We start from the raw sequence: 14,663 nt of genomic DNA, 5'->3' as shown, positions 1-14,663 counted from the left end.
ATGTTATCACAAGACCAAAAAGATATAACATTGTGTTATACGAAGCACCTCACATGACTTACCTCTCAGTAATGGTGAGAGGTTGAGGTCAGGTGATGCTGGAGAGCTCGGCGTGGATGTCACTTTGTATGGGAGGAATCCCGCGATTCCATGCACCGCACAGCTGCACAGGGAGTTATGTTGTGTCATTAGTCACTTCCCCTATTTAAACTGACATGCCCTCCACCCTAGATATGCCCTCTGACGAAGCTAGAGTGAAACAAGTGTCGGGGGGAGGGGACTCAGGCAGCCCAGTTCAGTTCATGTGAATAAAGGTAATTATGAGCTATACTTACAGTATATACAGTCAGGGCCAGAATAATTTGGACAGTGACACAAGTTTTGTTATTTTAGCTGTTTACAAAAACATGTTCAGAAATACAATTATATATATAATATGGGCTGAAAGTGCACACTCCCAGCTGCAATATGAGAGTTTTCACATCCAAATCGGAGAAAGGGTTTAGGAATCATAGCTCTGTAATGCATAGCCTCCTCTTTTTCAAGGGACCAAAAGTAATTGGACAAGGGACTCTAAGGGCTGCAATTAACTCTGAAGGCGTCTCCCTCATTAACCTGTAATCAATGAAGTAGTTAAAAGGTCTGGGGTTGATTACAGGTGTGTGGTTTTGCATTTGGAAGCTGTTGCTGTGACCAGACAACATGCGGTCTAAGGAACTCTCAATTGAGGTGAAGCAGAACATCCTGAGGCTGAAAAACAAGAAAAAAACCATCAGAGAGATAGCAGACATGCTTGGAGTAGCAAAATCAACAGTCGGGTACATTCTGAGAAAAAAGGAATTGACTGGTGAGCTTGGGAACTCAAAAAGGCCTGGGCGTCCACGGATGACAACAGTGGTGGAGGATCGCCGCATACTTTCTTTGGTGAAGAAGAACCCGTTCACAACATCAACTGAAGTCCAGAACACTCTCAGTGAAGTAGGTGTATCTGTCTCTAAGTCAACAGTAAAGAGAAGACTCCATGAAAGTAAATATAAAGGGTTCACATCTAGATGCAAACCATTCATCAATTCCAAAAATAGAAAGGCCAGAGTTAAATTTGCTGAAAAACACCTCATGAAGCCAGCTCAGTTCTGGAAAAGTATTCTATGGACAGATGAGACAAAGATCAACCTGTACCAGAATGATGGGAAGAAAAAAGTTTGGAGAAGAAAGGGAACGGCACATGATCCAAGGCACACCACATCCTCTGTAAAACATGGTGGAGGCAACGTGATGGCATGGGCATGCATGGCTTTCAATGGCACTGGGTCACTTGTGTTTATTGATGACATAACAGCAGACAAGAGTAGCCGGATGAATTCTGAAGTGTACCGGGATATACTTTCAGCCCAGATTCAGCCAAATGCCGCAAAGTTGATCGGACGGCGCTTCATAGTACAGATGGACAATGACCCCAAGCATACAGCCAAAGCTACCCAGGAGTTCATGAGTGCAAAAAAGTGGAACATTCTGCCATGGCCAAGTCAATCACCAGATCTTAACCCAATTGAGCATGCATTTCACTTGCTCAAATCCAGACTTAAGACGGAAAGACCCACAAACAAGCAAGACCTGAAGGCTGCGGCTGTAAAGGCCTGGCAAAGCATTAAGAAGGAGGAAACCCAGCGTTTGGTGATGTCCATGGGTTCCAGACTTAATGCAGTGATTGCCTCCAAAGGATTCGCAACAAAATATTGAAAATAAAAATATTTTGTTTGGGTTTGGTTTATTTGTCCAATTACTTTTGACCTCCTAAAATGTGGAGTGTTTGTAAAGAAATGTGTACAATTTCTACAATTTCTATCAGATATTTTTGTTCAAACCTTCAAATGAAACGTTACAATCTGCACTTGAATTCTGTTGTAGAGGTTTCATTTCAAATCCAATGTGCTGGCATGCAGAGCCCAACTCGCGAAAATTGTGTCACTGTCCAAATATTTCTGGACCTAACTGTATCTATCCTTTCAATCAACCACTACAGCTTTTACACCTTTTCTGTAAGTTTATACGGAGTTCATTGCAATTGCTTGTTTGGGATGCATTCTATTACCTCAGTATAGTAGTGATGTTTTGTAGTTGGTGATTTGGACACTGTACATAATTCGTAAATGACTGTAAATGAATAATAGTTGCTGAGAAAAAAAAAATGTATTGCACACGGACAGCACAAGGAGGACAAGGGAGAAAAAGTCTTCCCACTTACCTGGATGGGAATGGGAGCGTTTTATCAAACGCTCATGTGACTCCAGCCTAAAAGTGAAAGGTTTGACCCCTTCTAAATCTGTCCTGCCCTTTTGACTATGTTAAAATCCAATAACTGAATAAGTAAGTTGATTAGTTAAACACCCGGAATACGCTGCGAAACAGAATATTTGAGGTATGTGAGAATGATCTGAAATAAAACATATTGAATATCCTATTTATTGTGAGGCAAACGTATTTAAAGGTAATCTGTCAGCAGGTTTTTGCAACCTCATCAGAGAACAGCATGATGTAAGGTATGGAGATTCTGAATACAACAATGTATCACATAGATTACTGACTGCAGCTGTTCTGAAACAATCTGAATTTTTTGCTTTAGTCATGCAGCTAAGCACAGGGAGTTACCCTGATTACACTAGGCTATCAATAAAGATTGTAAATTGTTAGTGAAGTGTCAATCACAGCAGGGGGCATGTCTGACTTCTCTGCTCTCGAGTTTTTAGTCCTGTAATGATGATCCTGCTGCTTAAACAAACAGAGCAAATAGAAGATCTGACTGTGACAAAATAGGCATGCCTGAACTATCTGAATTAACCCTTGCAGCATACTGGCTTCAGCTTACATAGCAAAAAACCTGCTGACAAATTCCCTTTAAATTTGTCATTATGTATAGATTAATGTGGTATGGTAAAGCTACTCGCATACCTATCTAAAATCATAAATTACACTTTATTAGGTCACATTTTGCCAAATGAAGTACTTATCTCGGCTACAACTGATGATAATTTATTTATGTTGAGGTGTACCACTCAACTAATTATTGCCTGCTCTTTCTGCGAGTTCTCATCTAGTGGGGTTATGCATTCAGTGCCAAGTCACTAGCAGAGAAGCATTTCCAGCAGCTCTGTACAACACGTCCCATGATTCTTTGTCTTTATTTTCACGTTAATAATTCAACGACAATGTGCAGTTTGTTCAGAACATTGGGATATATATCATTTCGCTTCACTTGTTCAGACATGGTGAGCAGATAGCATCAGAGAAGAAAGCACAGTCAAGTGCTTCTGGGTAATGTGCCATACATACAGACATGATTAATTGTATTTATATTTACAGATTTCCAGTCCACAATCCATATATCACTATTTGGAACACATCGAATGTGCAAAAAGGATTTATATTCATTAGACGACTTGAAGGGGAGAGCAAAATCTATTCTAGTTAAACCACGCAGACATGCTAGTCTGCAGGACTCTTGTGTCTGGACGAAGATGCTTGTTAATTAGATAAATCAGTCATTTCCCTCTGTCCCTAAACACATTTTATCTTATTATCTTCATCACAATTTGGCTTATTTTATATTTCTTAAAAAAGCAACCACGAGGCTATGTAGCTTTATCTCAATTACTGTCCTCCCAAATATGAACGAGTATGAAAAAGATGAAGAATCACCACAATGTATACAGTTCGACTCTGTGAGTTTATCGTGGTCCTCATAAAAATCTGCTTCCCCTAGAAGTATAACATGAAAAAGTATTTTCAAAGGAAAAAGGGTTTATGAGGAAACCACTGTATAAAACCTCATATCTTTCTTGGAAAAGATTTAAAAATAACTTGGTCAGTTGTGAAACTAATCTCTGACGCATTTCCGGTGCCTCTTGCGCCTTTAGTCATAGATGACTATGTAGATCTTTTCACGGAGTGCTGGTGGTGCGTAGTGGCCATTGTTGTGGTGGTTTTGTGTCAGTGGGGTGGTGTGGCTTGGAGTCATGGGGGCTTTGTAATGCAGCATGGTGTTGTGAGGCACCAAGTCACCTGCCCTGCTAGTGCATTGCTATTACTGCGGTGGTCAGTGCACCCTTAACGCATAGATTAGGGACCCACTGAGAGGTTCGCTGTGACGTGGCAGTGGGCTTCATACAGTCTAATCAGGATGTTTAACTAAGAATCTCATGTTCAGGTATTTAATTTTTGCATAGCAGCATTAGATCAAAGTATGATTTGGGGAAGTGCGATTCATGTCTGTTTCTCCAGTTGTGCTATCGATGACTATGGGCGCGAGAGGCGCGTAAACACATCAGAGATGACTTTCACATGCTGACCAAGCTGTTTTTAAACAGTGGTTTCCTCATAAACCCTTTTTCCTTTAGAAATACTTCTTCATGTGAAGTAGTATCATCTAGTCAATATGGTAATATTAGATGTTACTGCAGGCAAATAAATGCATAGGCCTAATTCTGGGGCTGACATCCCATGTGTGCAGTCATTTACGCTGGCTGTACCAGTAATACTGTTTTTATCTCAGTAAGGTGGCTGCTGTCTTCATCCCATATAGATTCTTCTTCTACGACTCAGGATATTTAGGGAGGTTCATCCTTGCATCCGTCAGGGCTCAACAGCTGTTGTTCTATATAATTTTCTAACTATTTGTACTAGATATTTGCATTTGTAATGTATTAGCGTTTACATAGTTTACATGTATGTGTCTAATGTGAATTTACATGTAAATGTAGGAATGTATATGCAGGTAGGGCCTGACAGAGGGAGAGGGCCTACACACAAATCCATATAACACCTATGGCTGCCATAAGAAAATGTAGTGGTAATGGCTTAAATGGTATTTATCTTCTGGAGCTTTCTATACTTACTGATGAGCTATATATTGGTGCTAAGCTAAAATTGAGGATTTAGTTTATTAGTAGTGATGAGCGAGTATGCTTGTTACTACTCGGTACTCGCACGAGTATCACTGTACTCGGGCTACTCGGCGGGTACCGAGTAATTTCGCGATACTCGTGCTGTACTCGTGGTCTTCATCCCTGCATGTTGGCGCTCTTTTGAGAGCCAGCCCTCATGCAGGGATTGGCTGGCAGACCACTGCAATGCCACAGCCCTGTTAGTTGTGGAATTGCAGTGATTGGCCGGCCTGCACAGCGTGACCGAGCCTTTATACGGGCGGGCGCGCTGTGCTCTGCACACAGCCATCTCATATTCCATGCTTTCCACGCCCACAGGCGCCTATGATTGGTTGCAGTGAGACACGCCCCCACGCTGAGTGACAGGTGTCTCACTGCACCCAATCACAGCAGCCGGTGGGCGTGTCTATACTGTGCAGTAAAATAAATAAATAAATAATTAAAAAAAACGGCGTGCGGTCCCCCCAATTTTAATACCAGCCAGATAAAGCCATACAGCTGAAGGCTGGTATTCTCAGGATGGGGAGCCCCACGTTATGGGGAGCCCCCCAGCCTAACAATATCAGTCAGCAGCTGCCCAGAATTGCCACATACATTAGATGCGACAGTTCTGGGACTGTACCCGGCTCTTCCCGATTTACCCTAGTGTGTTGGCAAATTGGGGTAATAAGGAGTTAATGGCAGCCCATAGCTGCCACTAAATCCTAGATTAATCATGTCAGGCGTCTCCCCGAGATTCCTTCCATGATTAATCTGTAAATTACAGTTAAAAAACACACACACCCGAAAAATCCTTTATTAGAAATAAAAAACACTAACAAAGTCCCTCATCACCAATTTATTAACCCCGACAAACCCTCCATGTCCGGCGTACTCCACAGTCCTCCAGCGTCGCATCCAGCTCTGCTACATTCAGGTGACAGGAGCTGCAGAATACACCGCCGCTCCGGTCAGCTTCACACAGCAACTGAGGTGAGTAGCGCGATCAGCTGCTGTCAGTCAGGTAACTCACAGCCACTGCTGGATCCAGCGGTGCCGCGATTAACCTCAGTGACAGCAACTGATCGCTATACTCACCTCAATTGCTGCATGGAGCTGACCGGAGCGGCGGTGAGTAGCGCGATCAGCTGAGCTGTCACTGAGGTTACCCGCGGCCACCGCTGCATCCACCGCTGGATCCAGGTAACCTCAGTGACAGCTCAGCTGATCGCTATACTCACCTCAGTTGCTGTGTGAAGCTGACCGGAGCGGCGGTGTATTCTGCTGCTCCTGTCACCTGCATGCAGCAGAGCTGGATGCGACGCTGGAGGACTGTGGAGTACGCCGGACATGGAGGGTTTGTCGGGGTTAATAAATTGGTGATGAGGGACTTTGTTAGTGTTTTTTATTTCTAATAAAGGATTTTTCGGGTGTGTGTGTTTTTTAACTGTAATTTACAGATTAATCATGGAAGGAATCTCGGGGAGACGCCTGACATGATTAATCTAGGATTTAGTGGCAGCTATGGGCTGCCATTAACTCCTTATTACCCCGATTTGCCAACGCACTAGGGTAAATCGTGAAGAGCCGGGTACAGTCCCAGAACTGTCGCATCTAATGTATGCGGCAATTCTGGGCGGCTGCTGACTGATATTGTTAGGCTGGGGGGCTCCCCATAACGTGGAGCTCCCCATCCTGAGAATACCAGCCTTCAGCCGTATGGCTTTATCTGGCTGGTATTAAAATTGGGGGGACCGCAGGCCGTTTTTTTAAATTATTTAATTATTTATTTCACTGCACAGTACACACACACCGGCTGCTGTGTTTGGGTGCAGTGAGACACCTGTCACTCAGCGTGGGGGCGTGTCTCACTGCAACCAATCATAGGCGCCGAAAAGCAGGAAAGCAGGGAATACGAGATTGTTTAATCTCCGGCTTTTTCAAAAGAGGAAAAGCCACCGGAGTTTAGTGAACACAGCTGTGCAGCGCCGCGGCAGTGATCGGGGAACGGTAAGTAAGAAAGAGGGGGGAGAATGACCGACAGACTGTGAGAGGGGGACAGACAAGACAGAGAGAGACCGACAGAGCGAGACCGACCGACAGGAGATAGAATGAAAAAAAAAATGACTGACATCGCTAGTAAAAAGCACAAAACGTGCGTTTTGGACATCGGAGTGCCACACAATGTTTTACGTAAAATCTTTCATGTATTAATCTCAAAAAGTAACATACACCAGCTCTATCTCACTATTGGGTATGTGCCCTTAACATTTCCGCCATGAAAATTCATTTTGGTGTCATTTTGGAAGGTTTTCTGGTGAGTCCGTAAAAATGGCGTAAAACGCGGACAAAATTGTTCACAGCTGTGACTTTTGAGTGATAAATGCTTCAAGGGGTCTTCCCCATGCTGTTGCCATGTCATTTGAGCACTCTTCTGAGACTTTTGTGACATTTTTAGGGTTTCTACATGCTGCCGGGGGTAATTTCAGAAAAATACTCGGGTCTCCCATAGGATAACATTGGGCTCGGTGCTCGGGCCGAGTACACGAGTGTCTTGGGATGCTCGGCCAGAGCCTCAAGCACCCGAGCTTTTTAGTACTCGCTCATCACTATTTATTAGTTTCTAAATGCAGAAATCCATAGTGCATGCCTGGTAGGTCAATAGTTTGCAAATGACTAAAGCTTCAATATTCAGTGCCACCAATGTTGTAGACTGACAATTGTTAACAATTTGTAGGTGTTTTGTTTTTCTTTCAAGACATATCTTATAGCACAACTCCAGCATTTTCTGTTTATTTTTCAGTGCAGGAGGGGCACTTTAAGTGAAAGCTCCCTGCCCCTGGTATTATACTCACCTGCCTCCGTCTTCTTCCTTTTTTGGCACCTCTAAACTCCTGCGATGCTATTGTGTGCCTGTAACCTCTGAATGTCTGGTAGTTAGTGTCAGAAGTTACGTCACGAGCGCTCAATTCAACTCTATGAGAGGCACAACAAGGGCAGAACAAGGCTTTTATTGAATTGCATTGATTTTTGACCTCCGGCGCGCTCCATGAAACACTGGAGATGCTGGCAGGTCACAAATCTCTGCAGACTGATGGGAGCAACTCTGGAAACAGATGGCGGCAAGTGAGTATAAGGCAGGGGGTAGGGGACTTGCATTTACAGCACCACTCCAGTAGTGAAATAAATAAAAAAAAAATGCTGGAGCGGTGCTTTAATATCAAGACTTTAAGTGCTAATGATGTGAGATCATATTAAGTCTTAAAGTGTCAATGATGTCAGATATGTTTTTAGAAAATCACTGCACTCTCAATTTATAATGCAAAAATTAGTAATTTGTTTGAACAAAGGAGGAGTGACTGTCAATTCAATTCGACGTTTGCATCCTTCCCGGGTCTTAAGCGGGCTTTATGCGCTGCAATATCGTGACCGATATCGCTAGTGTGGGTACCCGCCCCCATCGGTTGTGCGACATGGGCAAATCGTTGCCCGTGGCGCACAACATCGCCCAGACCCGTCACACTACTTACCTGCCCTGCGACGTCGCTGTGACCTGCGAAACGCCTCCTTCCTAAGGGGGCGGTTCATTCAGCGTCACAGCGACGTCACAGCTGCGTCACTGAACCACCACCCAATAGAAGCAGAGGGGCGGAGATGAGCGCGACGTAACATCCTGCGCACCTTCTTCCTTCCACATTGCGGGCGGGAGGCAGGTAAGGAGAGGTTCCTTGTTCTGCGGTGTCACACGTACCGATGTGTGCTGCCGCAGGAATGAGCAACAACTTCGTTACTGCTGCAGCAACGATATTAGAGAATGGACCCCCATGTCACCGATGAGCGATTTTGCAACGATGCAAAATCGCTCAAAGGTGTCACACGCAATGGCATTCCTAAAGCAACCGGATGTGCGTCACAAATTCCTTGACCCCAACAAGATCGCTTGAGCGATGTCGCAGCGTGTAAAGCGGCCTTAAGTCAAAAGTCGCTTATGGATGGAAAGTTGACGTATGAGAGTGCAAGCGCAGGCAGCGCTACTGCGTGTGTAAGTTAAGTGTCCTAGAGGATATAAGGCTGGAGTGTGGATTAGCAAGCGCACCAGCAGTGTTGCTGTCTGTGTTCAGTATCCTTAACAACAGGAACAGCACTGGTGCACTTGATAATCCACACTCCAGCCTTATATCCTCTAGGACACTTATCTTATACCTCAACTTCCCATCTATAAGCGACTTTTGACTAAGATCGATCTGAATTGACAGTCGCTCCTCCGTTGTTCTAATAAATCCCCCATTTTTGCATAATAATTTGAGACTGCAGTGATTTTCTAAAGACATATTGTTACAGGTCTATTGACCCATTATCACTGGCACCTGTTGTGATACGGTAACTGTGGAAGATTACAAAAAATCCCATTAGTAGTAAAACACCAAGAAAAACAATAGTTGAAACCTGAGATGACTGCAGTCCCCTAACTATCAAACCACACTAGAAGTAGCCGTGGAGCATTCCTAAACACCTAGATGCCATGTCACAGCTGGACAAACTAGCTACACCTCACAGATAGAAATGAGGAAATCTTACTTGCCTCAGAAAAGTTCCCAAAGGAATAGCCAGCCCCCGACATATAAAGATTACGGTGATGTAGGAAAACACGATACACAGATAGGAAAAATAGATTTAGCAAAGGCGAGGCCCGACTACCTAGATACAAAGGACAGAAAAGGAAACTGATTGCGGTCAGTACAACACCCTGCAGAAAAATACCAATCTTCTGATAGTAAAATGGCCCTGGAGGTCGAACGACCTCACCCCACTATATAAGGTACTCTTGTAAATAATAGGAGAACAAAATACTAAAAAGAACACAAAAATACAAAGGAGCAAATAATAAAAGTTCGACAGGGAGAATCTCCCCTTTCTTGTAGAAGAGCTAGCACAGGGGGAACCCCCATGCTCACCAAACTAGAAAACGCAGATCTTCACCTGCAAGAAAACAGATTCTAAACAAAACAAAAAGAGAATCAAACACCCTAAGGTGTAAACCAGGAAGCAAAGCAAAAGCTTGCAAACCTATCTGCAGAGGTCTTGCACAGGAAAGCAGGGAAGGACAAAACTCCAAGCCAGGTTCAGAGACTGAGAAAAATTCAACTACCACCAGCACCAGCAAAGCAAAACGTGCTCTCCTATATACACCAGATTTGTCTGCAATAGGACTTTCTTAATTCCCAATCAAAGTCGACACCTGTCTGAGTCACAGGCTCAGACTCAGCTTCACTACCATCCCTGACCACCAGAGGGAGCTCCAAAACAGCACCCACACAGACGCAATTCACAACAGTACCCCCCTCTATAACGATAGTCTGAGTGCAGACCATATTTTTATACCATGTCAGATAGAAATGCTTTAAAGAATTTGGGAATTTTAGAGATGTCTTTATTTTAAAGGTTTTTTTCCAAAATGAATTATTATAACCTATCCATAGGATTAATAACATAACTCCCACCCTTCACTATTATTTTTGTCCTGAATCCTCTTTTTTTCCTCATTATGTCTTCAGTGAATCCTCTATACAAGGGGTCCCCAACCAGTTGCTCAGGAGCCATATGTGGCTCGCGGGCCCTTGATTTGTGGCTTGCGGCTGTCTGCCATCTTGGTCCATAAGTATCAGGCCTAGCAAACAGCTATGAAGATCAGGTCTCCAGATGGTTACTTTTGTAAGTAGCCCCACAAAAAAGAGCAGATCTGAATGGAGTTAAGGTAGGAACCCCTGGATCTTGGTTTACTCTATTGGTGTGATTTTTGTGAAAAAGATTTGGCTGTCATTATACTGGTAATAAGGACTCTGGATGCCACTACTGTGAAAGGCAGGAGCTAAATGTGGCTCACAAACACTGAAACCTCAATCTATACCCTTGATGAGCATAGGGTTAACAACACAAACACAATTTGCCCAGGGGGCAACTGGAGGTACCATAATTAAGATCAGTAAAACTTAACTTTTAATATTATTGTAATTAAACAGACCAGTTTAAAACTAGCATGTAGGGCGACCTAATATGCAAACTAGATCATGTTTCTGGTTGCGGATTAGACACCACATACAAATGGACCACTGTCCTACAATATCATCAAGTAGATTCAGCCCTACACTGCCTCTAAAAAACGCTCAGCTAATAGCCTCCCCAAAATGTTTCACCATGACTGGCTTCATCAGGAGACTGATGAACTGGCGGAGTCCCCGGATGAAGCCAGTCACGGTGAAACATGTTGGGGAGGCTATTAGCTGAGCGTTTTTAGAGGCAGTATCTACTTGATGATATTGTATGACAGTGGTTCATTTGTATGTGGTGTCTGGTCCGCGGCTGGACACATGATCCAGTTTGTATATTTGGTCACCCTACATGCTGGTTTTAAACTGGTCTGTGTTTAATTACAATAATATTAAAAGTTAAGTTTTACTGATCTTTAATTAAGGTACCTCTAGTTGCCCCTTGGGCAAATTGTGTTTGTTTTTGAAATGTGGCTCACGACCCTTTCTCAGGGCTAAATGTGGCTCACGATCCTCTTTCAGACACACCTCTGCTCTTTACAAACTCCACCTCACCTCAAAGAAACATGAAAACTCTCACTACTTAATAATCTCACAAATTAATTAGTGACAATTCTTTTAAGATCTCCTGTAGATAGGTGATAAATGACCATTACAGGTAAGCAGACAAGGAAAGCACTGTTTTTTAACCTACCAAATAAAAATTGGATGGTGCAGTTTGTATCCTGAGGACAACGTTATAAATTTGCAGATTTCCTTCACTTAGTATTGTCTAAACTAGGAGTTTCCAACTCCAGTCCTCAAGGGCCACCAACAGTCCATGTTTTCAGGATTTCCTTAGTATTGCACAGGTGTTGGAATTATCACCTGTGCAATCCAAAGAAATCCTGAAAACATGTACTGTTGGTGGCCCTTGAGGACTGGAGTTGGGGACCACTGGTTTAAAGCTATACAGTGGAGACTTTGCATGTCCTCCTACTTACCATTAAATAGGACCTGTCAATTTCTCAGGAAAAATGAGTTAAACACCTTGTAAAAATCTTTGAGCTCCCTTGATTCTCTCACTTTTCCGCTTTGCACTGCATCCCTTTATTATTGAGTGCACTGCAAAAGCAACAAATGTAAATATGTGAAATATTTGCTTGCACCACTAACTGGGTGTTTCATCCTAGTCTTTTCCGGAGGCATGTGCTGTTATTTCTTCCTTTAAGATGCTGTCAATCACAGCCCCCGCAGTGTCTGAGACTTCACTAAACTGCTAGATTAGTTGCTGAACTGTAACTGGCATAATATGGAAGGGAGGGGTAAAATTACACACTCCCAAAGAAAATCTGAAGAAACACCCAGTGGAATTGCAAGCAGAGATTTCACATAGTTCGGTCCAAGAGCAACAAGTTTGAATAACTCTACAATAGAGCAGCACACCACAAAATGTAAAATGGCAACTGATACAGGGGAATTTATGGATTTTTTCCAATGTATGTAACTCATTTTTTTCATCAAGTGACAGATACATCAGAGGTCATGTGATAACCTGTCAAAGGAGTGCAAGGAGGGTTGAATCCAGACAGTGAGTTTATTACATGCTGTTTGGATTTGGCATGGCACAACACATAATTTAGTAATTAATGCTCTTAATATAAATACAGATGTAGCAAATCCTTAACTTGTCATATGAAACAATATTTTATAAATGCAGCCATGTATTATGTTATATGAGAAGTTAGGGATTGCCACATGTGTACGAGAAATGATCACTAAAACCATCATCAGTACATGAATAAATCACCAGAACCACCATGAGTACATCAGTTACAGCACCAGAACCACAAAACGTACATGAATATATCATCAGGACTGCCATCAGTTCATTAATACATCCCCAGAATCACTATCTGTACATACATCACCAGACCCATCAAGAGTACAAAAATACATAACGTGAAACACCTAATGTAAATTAATAATTAAGTAACAGTCAGCATCAGACTGCAGACCAAAAGGGAACCACACTACTTAAGAGACATAGTTAGTATTACAAATAAATGATTACATCCAGCTACCTCTTAGATGACATCTCTGATTGCAGTCCTTCTCTTTCTTTTCTTCTAAATATTGTTTAATGATGACTTTTCACATCCAAAGCTTATCTCTGCAGCCTGACACAGGGCCCTTAAAAAAGCAGAGTAATTAGAATGTTCCTAAATAAACATTTCTGAACTATGCTGTGCCTTGACAATAAAAAGTTAACCTTCACTGTGTTCTTTGCTTGAAATATGACCCACACACTGTCCCTCTTATGGTACATGGCCTCCACATTGTCCTCTCATAAAAATATTCCCTTCACACTGTCCAGCCTTATGAACTATCACCACCACTTTCAACCCTCATTACCTATAACTACCACTCTGTCTTTCCCTATTAGCTATTACCTCCACACTTTATTAACCATGACTCCCATGCCACACTCTCTGCCCTGATTAGCTATAACTGTCACACTGTCTCTATGTTAAGTGTGCCCCACCATACTGCTCTCTTCTGTACTGTTCTCTCTCTTCACAATGTCGCCTCCCACTGAGACCACCTCTACTGTCCAGTCTCTATACTGTGCCACCTACCGACACTCCTCCCCTGCATACTGTCCTCTCCTTGCTGTACCTTCACAATGTGCCCCCACACTAGCATTTATAATGTCCCTAACACGCTAACCAGTTACTATAATTTGACCCCTTGCACTTTTCCCAACACACTTTTACTTACACTATTCCACCCATACTGTCCCCTTATGTTACTCTCACTCATACTATCCCTTTACACACTTCCTTCCTACACTATCCTTTTGAATTTTTCAAATATTGTCTCTTCACACTTTTTCCAATACAGTTGCTTCACACTCAACCCCTCCACCAATACTGTCCCCTCAAAGTTTTCCTATAACCCTGTTTCCTCACACTTTTTTCTCACCATATTGTACCCCATAATTTCTTTCCCCATACTGTCCTTTCACACTTTCTCCATCCTATTCCCTCACAATTTTTCCCCCCATATTGCCTACTCACACATTTCTCCCGTCATATTGCCCCCTCATACTTTCCTCCCTCTCAATTTTCCTATCATACTTTCCCTTTACATTCTCTCCTATAGTGTCTCTTCACGCTATCTCATTTATACTGAGCTTTCACATTTTTATCCCCACATACTGCCACCTCTCACTCTTCCTTCCATTCTTTCTACTCTCACTTTTTCTCTTATACCGTCCACTCACACTCATATCCCATAGTGTCCCCTCACATGTTTCTCCAATCATATTGTCCCCTACATTTTTGTCTTTTCATACTGTCCACTCACATTTTTCTCCCCCAATACTGTCCCCTCACAGATTTTTCCACCATGCTACCCCCTCACACTGAAAGACACAATGCATTGAATGCAGTGAGCTAGCATTATACATGATCTCTGAGGCGGCTGTCTCTTTAATAGCCAACCCGATTAACAGCTGAATGTCACTCAAAACTTGGCAACATGATGGCACCCCCTCCTGGCTCCATTCAAAGTAGATGCTGCACTTGCCCCACACTAAAAAATAGTGTTTATTAACTTTATTATCATATATAAATATATTTAAAAAAGGAACGCAACATTTAGAAAAATATGGAAAAAAAATCCTAAGTGATTTTGTATATAACATTTCTGTTTT

This window comes from Anomaloglossus baeobatrachus, chromosome 1 (assembly GCF_048569485.1).
Source record: "Anomaloglossus baeobatrachus isolate aAnoBae1 chromosome 1, aAnoBae1.hap1, whole genome shotgun sequence".
Taxonomy (NCBI): Eukaryota; Metazoa; Chordata; class Amphibia; order Anura; family Aromobatidae; genus Anomaloglossus; species Anomaloglossus baeobatrachus.
The sequence above is the reverse complement of the archived record's forward strand: the minus strand, read 5'-3'. Positions refer to the sequence as shown.